General features: G+C 34.0%; 1 protein-coding gene across 2 annotated transcripts in view; it reads left to right on the top strand.

The window, feature by feature from the left end:
• The window catches only part of LOC128982900 (kinase suppressor of Ras 2), a 149311-nt gene that overhangs the window by 88845 nt on the left and 40177 nt on the right, over positions 1 to 20289 (top strand). The gene's annotated exons all lie outside the window — the stretch shown is intronic.

The raw sequence follows: 20289 nt of genomic DNA, 5'->3' as shown, positions 1-20289 counted from the left end.
CCCCATTTCCCACCAACTTAGCCCTGCATCCTCACTCCTGGAACAGGACACCAGACAGCCCGTTCTTTGACTCACTTTACCCACCTGCTCGCTGCGCATGCGCGATCGGTCCTGGACTTGCGAGTGCTAGTTAGGCGGGACATTTGAATGGTTGTTGTGTTGTGGAGACTAAGCTCCACAAGATCTCCCCCCTCCCCCCAGCAGCAAAGAGGAAGAAAGGTGACCTCCATGGTTGGGGTGTCACGTTGGTACAGTAAAAAAAAAAATCAGCTGTTGAACACAAGCAAATAAATATAACGTATAACATCAACAAATAGTAATAAATAAATATATATATCACAATTATCTGGAAACATGAAACATACTTACACTTAATGTTTATCCGGTAACTGGTGTAGTGTTGTGTGAGTGTATTGTGTGAAAGTGTGTGCGTACGCTTGCCTTCCTCCATCCACAAGTCACAGTTTGCAGGTTCGAGCTGTTGAAATTTAAAAAAATTAAAATAAAGGTTATGGCTCGACCGCAAATTCCAAAAAATATAAAAAATTAGCTAACCTGTGACTGTGTTTGGAGGTTGGCGTGTAGGTGTAAGTGTAAGTGTGAGACTGCCGAGGTGAGCGACACACTGGCGGCCGCTACTGTAGGCGGCACCTCAGAGAAATGACACCTTAGACTCAGTGCGCCTCGCCAGTGTGGAGGCCGGCGACAGGTGTTGAGTGTGGTGTGAGGGTGTGGTACTACATTTAACTAATCCTATTATCACTTGGCCTGTGTGCGGTTTTCCTGGTGTATACTCTGGTTTTTTGTTTGTTTTGGTCTGGTGTCAATTTTTGGGATGAAAAAAGGCTTTTAACTGTGAGACGTGAGCTCTCCTAACTGTTTTGCCTGACTTGGGGTCAACTAAAATTACAGTGACTGGTGAAGTGAATGCTTGAATTATTAGGGGTTCGGACCAAACTGGCAAAAGTTTAGCATTTATTTTGTTCACTGCGTTGCTTTGATGATTTAATCGATACATCACCCAATCACCTACTTTGTAATCAACTGGTTGACGTCCCTTATTGTATTGATTTCTTCGGGTTTCCCTGGCTTTTTCGAGATTGTTGTAAGCCTCTGTCCACCTGTGTTTATTGTCTATCGGTTGGACACGTAGACACCAGACAGCCCGTTCTTTGACTCACTTTACCCACCTGCTCGCTGCACATGCGCGAGTGGTCCTGGACTTGCGAGTGCTAGTTAGGCGGGACATTTGAATGGTTGTTGTGTTGTGGAGACTAAGCTCCACAACGGTTACATAATTTTCTTTTAACTCAGTCAATTTCAGTCCGATTTGGACTGGATCTATACCACTCAGGGTGTCTAGTAGCACAGAAAACGTACTACTATAACCCAGAATGCCAACCGCATGGTAAAAAGCATTAAGCGGTTTGAGAGAGCTTTGCCTGTCAATCCGTAGGCAGCGCCACCAGCGTTGCCATGCAATAGCATAGCAACGCTGGTGGCGCTGCCTACGGATTGACAGGCAAAGCTCTCTCAAACCGCTTAATGCTTTTTACCATGGGGTTGGCATTCTGGGTTATAGTAGTACGTTTTCTGTGCTAGTAGTCAGGAAAAATGGGAATGTCGGGAATTAGTATTGAATTTAAAAATGGTCTTGAAAAGTCTGGATTTACTATCGATTTTGATATCAAAGTCGGGAATTTTCATGATTTTGCCGAAATAACACAAGACGACAATCACGTTTACGTGACAGCGAAAGACGATGATGATGTCTACTAGGGGTGGGCGAGTAGTGATTTTTCAATTCGAGTCGAGTATTTGAGTAAAAACTCGAGTATCGAGTCGAGTCGAGTAGTTGCGTGTTAAGTAGGCCTAGGCCCAGGGTTTAAGCTGCGGTAGTATTTTTAGCTTCTTGCTATTCACAAGTTAAAAATGCTAGGTTTACATTGTTTTGCAGGCTAGGCCTATGGCAAATTGTCTACAAATAAAATTGAAAGATGTAATGTTCAAACAAATGTAATATTAGCCTACTGGAACTTTTTGTTTTAAATGCTTAAGTTATTGAATAATATTTTTTCTACAGTTATCTTAGTTTTTGTCTTTGCAGAGAGCTCGCAGCATTTTGCTGAAACAAATTTCATCCTAGCCCAGGCCTAAATAGGTAGTTTAAGTAATTATACCAAATTTTCTAAGTTATATGGTTACTAATTATTAGTACCTCCTACCTTAGGCCTAGTAAAAAAATTGGCCTAGACTACTTAATGGCTGCAGCATTAAATTATTTAGGCCTACACATCACTTGTTATTGTGTGTTTTATTTTTCTTGCCTTTAATTCCTCCTCACTAACATGATAATCAACCTAACCTAACTAACTAACTTAATAAGGTAACTTTAAAAATAATTCCAATTCAAATAAGAAACAGAATTTATAAAAATAAAGTTATTTATAAAACAGAAAACTAATATCAAATTACATATTGTATCACAAGTTAAAAACATCAATATGCAATTAGGTAGTTTAAAATAATCACTTAGATAAGCACTTAATCTGTCTTAAGTTTGAAGGTTATGGGTAGCTTACTAGGGCTATCCTCTTCACTCAGTACATTTATAAAAATGATCAAGTCTTTCGTCTCTGACAGACTGAAAATATCAAACAAAAACATTGTAGGCCTATTATCTCAAAATAAAATCCTACATTAAACACTTAATTTAAAATAAAACACATTTCACTGTAGCCCGGTATAGTCTATTTGGCCTTTCTTTATAAACTCACATTTTCTAGGTTAAGTTACAATTCAACCTGTCGTTGTCATGTTTCTGCCACCAGATTGAAAATTGCACAATCAAAATCACAAACAGAATATGTTTATTTTACTTTCTATTAAACTTCCACTAACAAAATCAATTTTATATTAAGTTACAAATTCACTTCAAAGTAAAAACATTCAAAAGTGACATTGACATAACTTCAATCACTCCAATCCATTGTTTTGTTGTTACACGCCAGCTGTCACCTTATCTGCTCTCTTTCTCTCTCTCTCTCCCTCTTCCCTCTCCCTAGTCACTGTTCACTGCTCACTAGTCAGTCTGCTCATTCTGCTTCTGCTTTGTTTTCCCATCAAACAGCTGTTTTGCAGGTCTGACGTTGCCATATTTATCATTACACCATTATCGTGAATGTCGGTAAAATTACCATAAAATTGCTATAGCTTTTATTTCGTTAAAAAAATAATAGTTTGACTAATTTTAATCATGTTTATGTAAACTGATTAGAAAATAAATTATACTTATAGTTTGTTTACGCCAATACCACAGTTGCAAAAGTACAACAATTATCGTCCATCTGGCAACACTGATGTTTAAAGTGGAACTGATATTTTCTTTCTGCCAAGACCCAATGAGATTGCGTCATTCAGATGCATCGATGTTCCTTGCAGTAACTTATCGGTTTGTAAAACCAAACACCAATACCGATTAATGTGAAAAAATATTATGCTACAACAGGTTATTTTTATTTGTCGTATTTCTATATTTTCCTTTGGTATAAAATATTTTGTTGTTTCTATATTTTGGTATAAAATATTTTTATGGCAGTTCAAACTAAATCTGATACTGTACTTAATAATATCTTCAAGAATCGTCTGTCACTGTTATACTAGTCACGAGACTCCCTTGTTGACTATCAACTATTGCAATTCGATAGATTCACTCAATGCTTTATTTCAACTTACTGTATCGTTATCGAGACGTATTGTTGACTGTTGTAGGAAAGTGAAAGTCTGTTAGTAGTCCTCTTGCTAGCTCTGCCGAATGACGATGGTTGTTTGTTGAACATTTGGTTTACGCTGGTCTAACCTATATGAGGTTAGATAGTTGTTTTTTGTAGGAATGGGGATTAAATACGGCATCAACACAAAACAAAATATAATTTATTAAATCTGGGTGTAGAAAATCGTGAAGTGGCACTATTTATAACTACTCGACTCGAGGTCGAGTATTTGAAAAAACTCGAGTAATTACTCGAAGGTCGAGTACTCGCCCACCCCTAATTTCTACACGGTCGCAAGAAATGTCCACGATTTTGCCGCGATCGTGGACGATAACGGCAAAATGAGTGATGAATTATGATGAACGTCAATCGAATGACGTTCATCATAATGACGTTTCCGTGACCACGGGAGACGATGTATTGAATTTAAAAATGGTCTTGAAAAGTCGGGATTTACTATTGATTTTGATATCAAAGTCGGGAATTTTCATGATTTTGCCGAAGTTACGCAAGATGACGATCACGTTTACGTGACAGCGAAAGATGATGATGATGTCTACACGGTCGCAAGAGATGTCCACAATTTTGCTGCGATCGTGGACGATAACGATGACGTTTCCATGACCACGGGAGACGATGGTGATGTTAACACAGCCGCGGGAAATGATCATCATTTTGCCACAATCACAGACGACAACGATGTCGTTTCCGTGACCGCGGGAGATGACAATGACGTTTCCGTTACCTTGGGAGCCAATGGTGATGTCTTCACGGCCGTGGGAAACGATCATAATTTTATCGCGATGGCGGACGATGACGTTTCGGTGACCGCGGGAGACGATGACGACGTCTACACGGCCGCAGGAAATTTTCATGATTTTGCCGTGATCGCGGACGATGTCGATGATGTTTCCGTAATTGCGGGAGTGAATGATTATGTCTACATGGCCGTTGAAAATGTTCATAATTTCACCGCAGCAGTTAATAATGATATCTACACCCCGGGCCGTGGATGATTTCATCATAAGAAAACCCCTATTGGCTAGTTAGAATTTTTATTGCTGCATTTTGTCTTTACTGTAGTCTACTTGAAAACAACACATTATCTTAATAATACTTTATGAGATTAAGGTGTAATACAACCAAATTATGTAGAACATTTTGTTAAACTATTAAAATTGGTATCGGTATCAAGAATCGAGAATTGATACCGAAAAATCATACTCACTAATTGTTGAAAAAACTAGTCTTGAAAAATCTGAAATTTCATTTAATTTCATTTCAAACAATCTTTATTCTTTTAGTACATATTTACAGTACATTGAACAGTGTCAAAAAGTGATTCTTTATTATAACTTAAAACTGTTTTCTAACTTATTTCTACCATTTTGTTTACCATAAAAAGAAGGCTATATATACTATTACAATAGATTCTCAACAAAACAAGTAACAATCATAAATAAAATAAGAAAGCGGTAAAATATTCTAAACATCCAAAAGCCCTTCAAGTCCCAGAAGGTTTTGAATTAAACTCTGGGTCAAGAAATTCTTGTAATATTATACAATGCTTTAGTCGTTATAAAATCTTTAAGTTTCCTTTTTAATATTCTTGGATTCGGCTCTTGTCTTAAGGTTAATGGTAATTTGGAAAAAAATAATGCTCCAGCATAAGTAGGTTTCCTTTTAAATAGTTCCAAATTATTTATGGGTATTGCAATATTGTTCCTATTTCTAGTATTATATTCATGAGTACCTAATGGTACCTAATTGTTCCTAATGGTTTTAGAGTATGTTCCCTTTCCTTGAAGTGGATGATAGTTTGATATATATACATCCCTTAGACTGTCATTATTTTAAGTGAAATAAAATATTCTTTTACATGTGTTTTTCGTGGAAGTTTCAATATACGCCTCACCGCCTTTTTTTGATATTTAAGAATTGTATACATATTATTTAAGCTTGTACAACCATATAAGGAGATGCCATAAGATATTATTGAATGTATATGAAAAATAAACTAGTTTTAAGGTTTCAGTTTCACAGAAATACTGCAATCTGCTAAGGGTAAAGACACCTGAAGATATTTTAGCAATTAATTCTTGTACATGGGAGTTCCAGTTTAGATTTTGATCTATTGTTAGACCTAAAAATTTAGTTTTGTTTGTTTTACTAATTACTTGATTTGTTCCGATATTTAGACTATCAGATGGATATTTTGCAGCCTGTGGGGTTTTAAAATTGATGAAAATTGTTTTTTCTTTATTTATTGCTAAATTATTCTGAGTGAAGTAACTAGACAAAGTGGTCATATTATTCTTAACTGATAGTTTTGTCTCACTAAAAGTTTTATCTGATATTTTTAAAGTGGCATCATCAGCATATAGAACTAATTTACTTGTGCCAGTCGGTGTTGGTATGTCTGCCAAATAACAGTTGAAAAACAAAGTTGAGAGTATTGATCCCTGTGGTATGCCATTTTTAATTTCTAAAACTTGAGAGTTGTAATAATGTTTGAAGTTATTAGAAAGGTTTACGATTTGGACAAACTGTTTCCTATTAGTGAAATATTATTTTATCCAATCAAAAGCTCTATCTTTAATACCTGTTCTATGCAGCTTGTCTAATAAAATTGGGTGGGAAACAGAGTCAAACGCTTTACTCAAATCTATAAAAATTCCAATTGCTTTTTCATGATTATCTACTGAATCAATAACTGACTCAATCAAATCAGTCGCTGCTGTTAATACAGACTTTCCTGTTTGAAAGCCATGTTGTTCAGGCTTTAAAATATCGTTTGTTTCTAGAAATGACTCTAACTGTTTATATGCTACTTTTTCGAATATTTTATATATTGATGGAAGGATCGCCACCGGCCGGTAATTAAGAAGATTCGCTTTATTTCCTTTCTTGTAAATAGGCTTTAATTTTGAGATTTTCAGCTTCTCAGGATAACTTCCATGGAGGAAAGAGGCATTAATGACATGTGCAATTGGTTTGATCAGTTGTTGCTTAGCTCTTTTAATAAGTATTGGAGGTATTTCGTCATATCCACTACTGTATTTATTTTTTAGGCTGTCAATTATTTTTTCTAGATCTTTTTCACTAATTGGTTTAAATTTAGAGAATGTTGGATTGTTGCTTTTTTTAAATTACTAGTTAACCGCCCGTGCTCCGCAACGGGAATATTGTCAGCAATAAAAGAAATAATAATTAACAAATACTGTTTATCTTTGTATTTTATTTAGGGGTTGTTTAATTTTTTACATGAAATAAAACTGATAGTTTGCCTGTACAAACCATTTTATGTTAATCAAACCGATATATTATTTTAACGAAACGAATGTTTTATATTAATTCGAGTTTCATTTGGAAAATAAATAGTATACGAACTGGGTTATGCTGATAACCTAATAAGCAGCTATTTATGCTATTTAGATCATTTGCTCAAGTATATTCCTATATTCGTCGTTTTTTTTTTCATTACATTTGTTGTATGGAATAAAGATAGTCACTTAGCCTACATGTAAATCACGCATCAGCAGTTGGTTGCATTTCACGAATCTTCCAATTTGATGGAAAAGGAGTCGTGGATTTTAAAACTATGTAGACTACCACTACCAGAAAGAAGTTGATTCAAGTGAGACTTAGAACTGGCCATTTCAAATGCAGATTTGTATTATATTTTATTCAAATAGTTTTTGTCTCTTTTGACCCTTAATACTTTTTTTATAGTCGCTGTTGATAAGATTTTTCATAAACTCAAAATGTTGATAAGGAGTTCATTTTACCTTCCCCTTGTGACAACATAAGGAAAAAAATATTTGTGTCCCAGTTAGTCTGTTCTGACTCAAAATTCATAGATTTGCAGTACTGACAAATCCAATCTAACGACCCTAATTTAAAAAATTGGTATTTTGTAGAAGGGACTTCCAGAGCACATTTAACACCATCACTGCTCTTTACCTTTTTAGTTCGATGGTTCTCTACATATTTTTTTTTTCGTTCTGTATGTCTCTTTACGCCCGGTTAATGATTATCTTTTCTTTTTCTTTTTGTACTTTTCACATCCTGGGGTTAATGATAAACTTTTATAACGCTATGATGACCCGAGTCAACATTGCCATTAAACATCAAGTCAGATACTTCTTCGCCAGAACCGAAATCGTAAGTCACAGTTTCTCAAGCAACTTCCCTGTGTAGGCCTACTCGAACAAATATAGTTAGGGTATAGTTCACTGATAAATTGTAGTTCCAAATATCCCAGCGTACTCGCCATCTCGAGGAGGTAAAATTTGGACGTCGAACACTGATCTTGAGTAAGATTAATCACTTACGATAAAATGTTTCTATGTTTACCAATCATAAGCAATTATCTGTACAACTTGCAAGCGGATTTCCCTATGATATATTCTGGTGGCTATAGAGAATAAATTATATTGATCAAAACAATAAGTTTCCGTCCCCTGCTATGAGTATTATTTCACATTCCATACTCAAACTTAAACTCAATTAGGCCTACCACTTTCCTTCAGATCACTTTGCAGGAAAACTAAAACATTTTTGTGTCCCAGTTAGTCTGTTCTGACTCGAAATTCATAGATTTGAAGTAGTGACAAATCTAATCTAACGACCCCAATTCAAAAGAGTTGGTATTTTTTTGTAGGGACTAAATAAATAAATAAATCTTTATTGCCACATAACGTTTACAAAATATAGCAATGCTATAAAACAGGTGACATTGTCAATACAGTATACAAATACCTTAAAACTAAGGAGTTATAAAATAATAAAATAAACTAATGCTATGAAAATTGAAATAATTGTTGTAGACAGAATAGATAAACTTAAACATTGCATTTAAAATACCAAATAATTACACATCTTGATCACATAAAAACTCATCTACACTATAATATGTTTTCCTTAAAAGAAAATTAGTAAGGCTGCTCTTGAAATGCTTAGACTGTATTCTGTTTTTGAGCTCTTGAGACAATTTATTAAAAAACTTTTTGCCCATGTATGTCGGAGTTTTTTCTACTAATGAAAGACGGTGCCGCGGATATTGAAAATTATATTTAAACCTAGTATCGTACTTATGCTTGACATTTTCACCAGACAATTTTTCAAAATTTCCCTCCACCATCAAAAGTGTTTTAAAAATGGTTAAACTCGGAACAGTCATTATCCCTAATTCTTTAAAAATATGAATTCTCCAAGGAGCAAATATCATTATTCTTAAAAACCTTTTCTGTATCTTAAAAATTAAATCAATGTTTGATGCAAAGCCCCAGAATTCAATTCCATACTGAAGAATTGAATAGAAGTATGCATAATATAACATCAAACGAGTTTTTAAGTCAATTGTGTTTCTTAAACATATCATTTGATAACATGCTGAATTCAGTCTACTAATCAAATTTTCAATGCTTTTGTTCCAATTTAAATTTGAGTCTACGTACAATCCGAGAAATTTTGCATCATCTTGAACACATAAATTTTGGTCACTAAACTCTCTTGCCTGAGCAGTACAAAACTTTACCAATTGGGTTTTATCTTGATTCATTTTTAAACCGTTAATATTGAACCACCGTTCCAATTCCGATAGGGCTTGTTTAACTTTGAGAGATAGTTCTAAATCATTTTTAGATTTGACTACTGCAGTTGTATCGTCGGCATATAAAACAAGGTTGTTGGAAACATTTTTAGGCAAATCATTAATATATAAAATAAAGAGTAAAGGTCCGAAAATTGACCCTTGGGGAACACCAACTGTAATTTTTTCCCATTCTGATATTGATTTTTCATTATTTTTAAAAATTACTGTTCTTTGAAATCGATTTGTCAAGTATGAAGTCAACCATAAAACAGATTCTTTTGAAAAGTTATAAATTTTTAGCTTTTTTAAAAGTATATCATGGTTGACACAGTCAAATGCCTTGGATAGGTCACAAAACACTCCCATAGTGCTCTGTGACCCATCCAAAGCCCATGAAACCTCACTAATAAAATCTGATAAAGCTCTCATTGTGCTTAAGCGCTTTCTAAAACCAAATTGTTCATTAGCCAAAATATTGTTATTCTCGAGAAAGTTTGAGATTTGTTTGGATGCTAATTTTTCAAACACTTTTGAAAATGATGGTAAAAGGGAAACTGGTCGATAATTGTCCGGATTTTGTCTCTCGCCCTTCTTGAAGAGAGGTTTGAGCTCTGCATATTTTAAATGGTCTGGAAAAGTTTTTTTTTTAAAAGACTGATTAATAATTATAGATAAAGGTTCAGCTATGAAATTAGAGACAGTTTTCATCAGATCGATAGGAATACCGTCCCAGCCTGCAGATTTTTTACTTTTGAGAGATTTTATATTATTAATAACCTTCCATTAACCTTTATATACCTTTATATTAATGGACTTCCAGAGCACATTTAACACCAACACTGCTCTTTACCTTTTTAGTTCGATGGTTCTCTACATTTTTTTTTGTTCGGTATGTGTGTTACGCCCCGTTAATCATTAACTTTTCTTTTTCTTTTTGTACTTTTCACACCCTGGGGTTAATGATAAAGTTTTACAACGCTATAATGACCCGAGTCAACATTGCCATTAAACATCAAGTCACATACTTCTTCGTCAGAACCGAATGATAAGTCACAGTTTCTCAAGCAACTTCCCTGTGTACTTGAAAAAAAAATTCACTGATATATTGTAGTTCCACGTATCCCAGCGTACTCGCCATCTCGAGAAGGTAAAGTTTGGTACCACTGAACGTCTAACACTGATCTTGAGTAAGATTCGTCCACAGGGTGTCTACCAACCGGGAAATCCGGGAAAACCGGGAATTGTACTTAAATTTTTAGTGGCCATGAAATGTACAGGAATTGTCCTTAAATGCCAGACAATGTCCTTAAATTTTTAATGGGCCATAATTTTATTGATCGCTAGTTGGTTAGGAGCACATAAAAGGTTTATCAGATGTTTGTTTACATTTTCATAATTTATTACTAGAGTAATTATGCAATAAAAATCCCATTAACAATCTCAAACCCATTAATATTTTATCACGACAATCAAGTGTCAAGTCAAGTACTTCCAAGAACTGTTGACTCAGCAGCTAGCTCATAAAAGTTGTATCACTTTTATTCCTTTACAAGTTCTTTTTTTATTACTTGGGTAATTATTATTAGATCCCAAACCTATTTTATCGTGAAAATAATAGCTTTATAATGGCTGTTAAATTTCACTTCTTGCTTGTACTTTCGGCTTGAAGATTCAATTTGCCGCGGCCAGTGCCTAGTGCCATAAAACTGTTTATGGTTTCATATTAAACATGTAAATAATCTACAGTCTTATTTTGTAAGTTAACCACTTTTTTATGGACATTTTATCTTTCAATTGACAAAACCACAAGCATTGTTGTTTGCATTAATGTTTTATCACTATGTAGGCCTGCTTGGTTTCAAATTATGTCATTGCATTTTCTGTATCTTTGTCTTATATTGTTGGCTATTCAGGTTTCAATGTTTTTTGTTTCCCATATATTTATTTATTGAGTTGTATGCTTTAAGCAATCAAAATCTTATGTGAACTAGAATGATGATAGTAACTTTGCTGCTATTATAACCTCATTGTTCGTTACTCAGTTTATATAGGCCCTCCTAAATAATTAGGTTTAGGCCTGGGTATTTTGATTCTTGAAAGAGCTGTAAAATATATTAAGAAAATGTAATTGAGCCTATAAGATAAACCACTAATGATTGCTATGTGTCGATATTAACTTTACAAATGAAAATACAATAATCTTACCCTGTGCTTATTGCTTATTAATAGCCGCTTACCATACCTTGATTTTGTACTAAGAATTGAATAACAATATGCATTAAAGATTTTTTTTCAAAAGTAGTCGAGAACCTAACGTTGTGCCAGGGCGAATCATGCCAAATTAATCCGCCTGGATCGGATAAGCTATGTTATGAAGTTTACGTGACGGATGGAGATATTTGTCGCTATCGCAGGAGACAATGATTGCGTTTCTCTGTTACTACACTAAAAAAGCTTTACCTAAAGTATAGGTAGTCCTATGTTTGTTTACTTTCAATAAATTTCTATTTTGTAATTTTTAACTCTGATCTATTATTATTTACTTTTCTCTCTGGTACAACTACAGTGAATAACAAGATTAATACAGTTTGACAAATCAGGAAAATTATTCGGTAGGCCTAATGACACCGACAAAGGTTACGGCAAAGTGTCCTTAAATGTACGGGAATTGTCCATGAATTTTTTATCCAGAATGTAGTAGACACCCTGGTCCACCTACTATAAAATGTTTGTATGTTTCCCACTCATTAGCAATTATATGTACAACTTGCTAGCGGATTTCCCCATGATTATTCTGGTGGCCGTAGAGAATAAATTATATTGATCAAAACAATAAGTTTCCGTTCCCTACTATGGGTATTATTTCACATTCCATTCTCAAACTTAAACTCAATTACCACTTTCCTTCAGATCACTTTGCAGGAAAACTAAAACATTTCAAAAATAAGTTAACAAATACACTTTCCTTGATCAAAATCGTGTGTTTATAAACAGAAACTCCAAGTTTAATAATTGCATACTGAAAGTGAGGTTATAAAAATAATAAAAAATGTCTGACAAACATTAAACAGCTGACGAATAATTTATAGACTGTTTATTATATTCTTCAATAAGAATTGTATTGACTCGACCTTTAAAGGGCTGTAGGTCGTAGCCCTTAGAAAAAACGTAAATTCTAAGGAAGTTCGGCAAATCTACACACTATCCCCTTTAATTTGAGACATAAATATTGTAGATCGGTCCAGTAATTACTGAGAAAACAGTGTTACAACTGTGTATTAAATATATAGATTACAATCTATTGTGCACAGACCACACACACTCTGCTGTGGAGCAATGTTATTTGTTTCTGATAGGCTATTGAAGAATATATTCAGAGATTCTGCTATATGTCCAGGGTCTGAAATAGTTCTCCCATTGCTTTTCAGTTTAGGGATATCAGTTTTAGAGTTTTTGAATTAGTCTTGAAAAGTCTGGAATTAATCTTGAATTTCAAAAAGAAAATAAACTAGACACCCTGCCACTGTAAACAACAGAAACATTTATTTCTTCTGGTGTCAGTTTCATAAACTTACTTTGTTTCCAGATCTTTTGAGAAAAAGACAATGTTTTGGTTGCCGTTTGCGTGTTGTTGTTGTTGTTTACAAGTTGTTTATTACTATACTTTCTTCAATAATATATTTGGTTCTTACCGTCTACGCTATCAGGGGCGATACTTCACTAACTTTGGTAAGAACCAAATATATTATTATATTTTCATGCAATCTGGCACACTCAAGAATATAATATTTTCTTTATTGAAAATATATTTTTATGTGTTTGGTCTACGTATTTAGATGTACAAGATAATCAACAACAATAATGACTAACTTGTTGGTTTGATGTGTTAGCAGTAATGTTTTGAAGGTTATCTGTAATGACTAGGGGAAAATTTAAAGTCGGTACAGTACATTCTTTTGTAGGTACCCCGGTTCTCAGTACAAAATCGGTACGGTACGCAGTTAACATTCTTGCAATTTTCTTCTCAGGATTGTATTAAAAAACCAATTATTACACTGACACTACTAAAGATGGGGATCAGCCAAACATTAGTGAGATAAAGGCTTTAACTATATTTGACTTCTACCAAAGATTACATATGCTACGCAAAATATATATAGCACCTTACGGCAATATTTGCCAAGTCGTTTTTGGATGGGGCCACCTTCTCGTAATTGGGTGGTCCCTCAATAGCGGCACTGTGTCAAGTCTCAATCTACATTACCATTCAAGTTCGGGTGAGTTCGGTAATGTTCGCGTGCTCGGGATTAACTTGCCAGTACGCAACGCGCTCGCCGACCCGTCTTCATTGTATCTCTAGTTTGAAAGCGCACAGCTGTCATTAATGTACCATAACTTTATCTTTTTACAAAAATCGCAATTATTTAATTTAAAATTAAAGTGACCACGTAACAAAAAGCTAAAGGATACTAAAGGTTTACTGATATAAACATGAATTAATAAAAATCTTCAAAAATTGCAGTCACTGTGATAAAATAATCTTACAATGTTTTACTAGTTTTTCTGCATTGAATTTTAACGTACATTTAGAGAACCCTTAACAATTTAGAAATTTATAAATCTTACAAATTTTAATTATAAGTGACTATTTGTGAGTTCGTCGACCTTTCTGTTTCCGGAATTTTTATCCACAAAGTTTGCTTCCGGATTTCTAGACTCACGCAATATTTTGCTTCTATAACTCACAATGAGGAATGTATGGTTAGTCAACTACTACCTAACCATTCACTGGCTACTTGACCTTTTTAAACATAGCAATATACACATAGTTTGTAGGAAGAACATTTTATTTACACATTTGTTTTAAAACTACTTATCATCTCGTCAAATTGTTGGTGTTTTGTAAGTGCCGTTTGCAACGGAGCTTTGAAGAAAATGTAGAGCATAAGATATAAAATATAGATTTTAGATTTGGATTGTTTTATATGACAAATCTTTCAACTGATGACTATATAAAATAAATTTAAGAACACATAGTTTTAACAACAGCGGAACCTTAGTTGTACATAAATTAAAGAGGTTATCTTTACCACGTAAAAACGATATTTAGGTTGGTAATTGGAGGTCAGTCACACTCTCGCAATCACACGAAAGTGAACTAACCCGAGTGACCCGACATCCCTATTTACTGGTATGGCCTGTTTTAAACATTATATTAAACAATAGGTCGAATACTTTGTACTGGAAGCCTGTAACTACATTTTACAACAGGCATTTCGTTCGCCTTCCCAGTATAGCTATTCATGGTAAGTTCCTGAATCAACATTAAGGCATTGTATTGGTGAGCCAGGTTTGGATTGGAGCTCCCTGGAGCAGAAATTGTCTAACCACCCCTCTCCAAAATTGAACCCCATAAATATATAGCCTAGGGTACTTTATTTCCCTCTCTTGGTGGTCTTCATTGATAAACACTTAAACCACTACGTTCAACGTACATCTATTTTTAGTTGACAATAAATTACAAATTATTGCATAATAGTATGATGAAGGTAGTTAATAATATATTTCGCAACTCTATCATAACTGTTTTTAGGCAGACTCTAAAGATAATGAGACATTGAATGTAGAAATACTGGTGAATTTATCGCTATGTGATGAGGGGGCTGCCGCGAGACGGTGGTGATCGTCTGTAGAGGTAGTAATAAGCTGTACCGAACCAAATTTTTATGGAGAATAATGCTGTACTGAACCGATGTCGGTACTTAGTCCTGAACTGTACCATACCAGCGAGCACATAATAAAATAGAGAGGACACGGCGTTTAACCAAATGCACTGAAAGTGTGGCCAAATCCGCCATCTTGATCCGTCCTACAGCCTGAATCAAAGATCCGCGAGCACAGTTCGCATTAAAAACTCCGCGACAAATACACGATCATAAACAATATTAGTAGTTGACAAAAAATTCTGAAATTTTGCACACTTGTAGATATGATACTGAGGATAACGATGGTGTTAATATAACATTATTAGTTATAATAGTAATTGATTTATAAATATGTTTAACACTTACGTAGTTTAGCTTTTCAGATTCAGACATGAAAAAGTTGTATTGCGAGGAAATTTTTTATTTTTTGGTCAGAGAAATTTCGTCAGCGGCAAAGTTGTGGATAAATAACCAAATTTAACTATCTGATTCACCAAAATCTTTTATCGTGTTCGGTTTTCTAAAAAAATCAGGTACAAAAGGGGTCCATTACCGCTGCTCCGCACCACGCCCGCTGCACCACCGGGCCGTCGTCTATAGCCTGCAGTGTTTTAATGTTTTATTTATACTGTTGTACTATTAAATTAAGTGTTTAGTTTTATAATTAATTATTAATTTTCATTAAACATAATTCAGGGTGTCTACCAACCAGGAAATCCTGGAAAACCGGGAATTGTACTTAATTTTTTACTGGCCATGAAATGTACGGGAATTGTCCTTAAATGCCAGACTATGTCCTTAAATTTTTAATGGGCCATAATTTTATTGATCGCTAGTTGGTTAGGAGCACATAAAAGGTTTATCAGATGTTTGTTTACATTTTTATAATTTATTACTAGAGTAACTATGCAATAAAAATCCCATTAGCAATCTCAAACCCATTAATATTTTATCACGACAATCAAGTGTCAAGTCAAGTACTTCCAAGAACTGTTGACTCAGCAGCTAGCTCATAAAAGTTGTATCACTTTTATTCCTTTACAACTTCTTTTTTTATTACTAGGGTAATTATTATTAGATCCCAAACCTATATTTTATCATGAAAATAATAGCTTTATAATGGCTGTTAAATTTCACTTCTTACCGGCTTGAAGATTCAATTTGCCGGCCATTACCTAGTGCCATAAAACTGTTTATGGTTTCATATTAACATGTAAATAATCTACAGTCTTATTTTGTAAGTTAACCCCTTTTTTATGGATATTTTATCTTTCAATTGACAAAACCACAAGCATTGTTGTTTGCATTAATGTTTTATCACAATGTAAGCCTGCTCGGTTTCAAATTATGTCATTGCATTTTCTGTATCTTTGTCTTATATTGTTGGCTATTCAGGTTTCAATGTTTTTTGTTTCCCATATATTTATTTATTGAGTTGTATGCTTTAAGCATTCTAAATCTTATGAACTAGAATGATGGTAGTGACTATGCTGCTATATTAACCTCATTGTTTGTTACTCAGTTTATATAGGCCCTCCTAAATAATTAGGTCTAGGCCTGGGTATTTTGATTCTTGAAAGAGCTGTAAAATATATTAAGAAAACATTTTCCTCAACATGGGGTGAAATTAAATATGGTGTCCCTCAGGGGTCAATTCTAGGACCTTTATTATTTTTGATATTTGTAAATGATTTGCCCAAAAACGTTTCTTCTAACCTCATTCAATATGCTGATGACACTACAGCAATAGTTAAGGCTAACAATTCTAATAATTTGAAAGTAGAGCTAGATCGTTCACTTCTAGAGCTATCCAACTGGTTTAATGTGAATGGATTGAAACTTAATAGTTCAAAAACACAAATTTTAAAATTTCAGCCCGCTCAAAATAAAAATATTTATACATTTGATTTGATTTTTAATGGTGACATTTTATCTTTTGTAAAAAGTACAAAATTTCTTGGCTTACATATTGATGAAAACTTGTCATGGAAACTGCACATTGATATGCTTACAAAAAAATTAAACACTGCTTGTTTCCAAATTTATGTGTTGCGAAATATAATAGATACCAAAACTAAAATTATGGTATATTATGCCATGTTTTTCTCTCATTTGCAATATGGTATTGAGCTGTGGGGTTCCACTTCCCACGCAATTAAAATATTTAAAATCCAAAAACGTTTTTTAAAAATTCTATCTTTTAAATCTAAAAGAACATCATGTAAGCCACTATTAAAAAAATATGAAGTCTTGACAATGCCTTCACTGTTTATTTTCAAAACTCTAGTAAATTTAAAAAGTAATTTTCACAAATATGTAAGTAAGCAGTTTGTTCATCACTACCCCACACGTTTCAAAGATAACCTGCAGTATCCAAGGCATCGGCTTTGTCTGTACGAAAAGTCACCCTACTATATGAGTTTGAGGCTTTACAATAGTCTACCAAATAGATTCAAAAATATTAGCTGTATAACTAAATTCAAAAATGACCTTAAACTGTATTTAATAGAAAAAACCTTCTATTCTGTATCTGAATTTCTGGATGACAATAATATTGGTGCACACTTTGGGCAATAACTCAGTTTATAGTTAATTTTACTTTAATACTATTTTAATTTATGGAATGTTTTCTTTGTTTTATATTATGCATATTTGACAATGTCACCTGTTCCTCTAGCTGCGCTAGAAACTTGGAATGTATTCTTGTGTATGTGACAATAAAGTAATATTATTATTATTATTATTATTATTAGAAAATGTAATTGAGCCTAAGATAAACAACTAATGATTGCTATGTGTCGATATTAACTTTGCAAATGAAAATACAATAATCTTACTCTGTGCTTATTGCTTATTGGTAGCCGCTTACCATATCTTGATTTTGTACTAAGAACAGAGTAACAATATGCATTAAAGATTTTTGTTCAAAAGTAGTCGAGAACCTAACGTTGTGCCAGGGCGAATCATGCCAAATTAATCTGCCTGGATCGGATAAGCTATGTTATGAAGTTTACGTGACCGATGGAGATATTTGTCGCTATCGCAGGAGACAATGATTGCGTTTCTCTGTTACACTATAAAAGCTTTACCTAAAGTATAGGTAGGCCTATGTTTGATTACTTTCAATAAATTTCTATTTTGAAATTTTAAACTCTTATCTATTATTATTTACTTTTCTCTGTGGTACAACTACAGTGAATAACAAGATTAATACAGTTTGACAAATCAGGAAAATTATTCGGTAGGTCTAATGACACCGACAAAGGTTACGGCAAAGTGTCCTTAAATGTACGGGAATCGTCCATGAATTTTTTATCCAGAATGCAGTAGACACCCTGATAATTATATATATTAAAAAGTTTCTATGACATTTTAATAGAATATATACTTCAATAAAAATATATTGTCCATGAAGAATTTTCATCCGTTTAGCACAGATTTTTAAGGACTAATTACCTTTCAATATCATCCAAGATAAACTAAAGATAATTCTGTAAGTCAAATAAAACTTCCCAAATATTTGTAAAACTACACTCAATTTATTGTCCCAGAAAAATTGCAGTTTTATTAAGATACTAGCTGGCCCGACAGACGTCGTCCTGTCCTAATGTGGTTTTATGTCAAATGCTCGTTCATTTTCAAGATGAGCTCGTTCGCATGGCTCAATCACATCCTGGTTGAAGTTCGTTCGCTACGCTCACTCACCTTTAGGTTGGAGCTCGTTTGCTGCGCTCCCTTGCCTTCAGGTTAGCTGGTTCGCTACGCTAACTCGCCTCCAGGTTGAAGTTCGTTCGCTACGCTCACTCACCTTTTGGTTGCAAATTAGCTGTTGTCATAAAAAAAATAATAGTGTTGCACCCTGTTGGTAAACCTATTAACTTTTTAATGCTATTGAACATCGAAGAATCAAATTTTTTTGTTGAACCAGCTGTTAAGATTCTTCAATTCCATTTAAAAATGAGTACTCATAAGGTTAACATGGGAAACTCCAGAGCCACTGGGGCGGGGCCCTTTTCACGGATCTGCACAAAATTTCACACAAACCATCCTTGAATAATGCTTAATAAAGCCTGAAAGTTTCATTACAATCTGTCGAGCGGTTTCAGAGTCCATAAAGGACAAACAAACAAACAAACATACATACATTGGATTTTATATATATGGATGTTGCCTAACTTTATTTTTGTGAAGACTTTCGTTACTTATTTTACAAGAGTAGCGAACTCAAACATTGAAATATTTTTGAGCAAACATTTTAATTACTAAACAAAAATGATTGTTGTCCATTTCATATCCTGAGAAATGTATACTATTTGGAAACAAATTTGTCCAAGTACTTTGTTCGTCAAGTCCTCAATTACATTGTTTTCCTTTACACTAATATTCTCATCAAGCAACTTAAACTTACTGCGAAAAGAATTGAAATGTAAATGAAGAAATGTAAATTGTTAAATAAAAAGTAAGGAAATTTAAATGAAGAAGTGAAATGTAATAACAGCTGGTGGTTTATGTCCCGTTTTCTTATTCAGTGTCTTGTTGCTACAACCAAAAGCTTCGCAATTGACCATTCCGTGTTAATAAGCATCATTCTATACAACTAAGCAACAGCCGAATTAAGTCAGACGTTAACAACAGAGTAGGAGAGATCGTGAAGCAGATGACTTGCGCGCTGCACACGCCGGGACTAGGGTAGTGCCGCCATATTTGTCCGTTTCGCCGGCTAGTCAGACTGCCACGCTCCTGCGCTCCGAGTAGTGCTTCTATTTTGTTATGTGTTCGCTGTACCATACTGACTTTTTCGGTGCACCGCAGACCCCCTAGTAATAACAGTAAAGTCATAGTCTAATAGGCCTAGTGAGTGATTTTGCGACTATTCCTCTTCCTCTATCACATTTTTATGTCTTATGGCTATTCTAAAAATTAAGTCAACTATACTAAAGTTCATATTTTCTTTTTTGCTATAATATTAAACAAAATATGGCTATTGCAGATAATATTTAATAATATGGCTATAATATTTAAAATTACTCAAAAAAATAGGGGCTCTAAATTTTTTTTCATGGTTTATTTTGTAATTTTTATCATTCTAAGTACTTATCATAAAATAGTTATAAAAACTAAAAACGCAATGATTAATGCTGAATGTGCATGTATTTAGCCGCACAATAACATATAACAAGGTATAGTAACTTGCAAAGTAGATTTTTTTTTATTT

This window comes from Macrosteles quadrilineatus, unplaced genomic scaffold (assembly GCF_028750875.1).
Source record: "Macrosteles quadrilineatus isolate MER2022 unplaced genomic scaffold, UCM_ALF_1.0 Scaffold_1__1_contigs__length_201487025, whole genome shotgun sequence".
NCBI lineage: Eukaryota > Metazoa > Arthropoda > Insecta > Hemiptera > Cicadellidae > Macrosteles > Macrosteles quadrilineatus.
The sequence above is the reverse complement of the archived record's forward strand: the minus strand, read 5'-3'. Positions and strand labels throughout refer to the sequence as shown.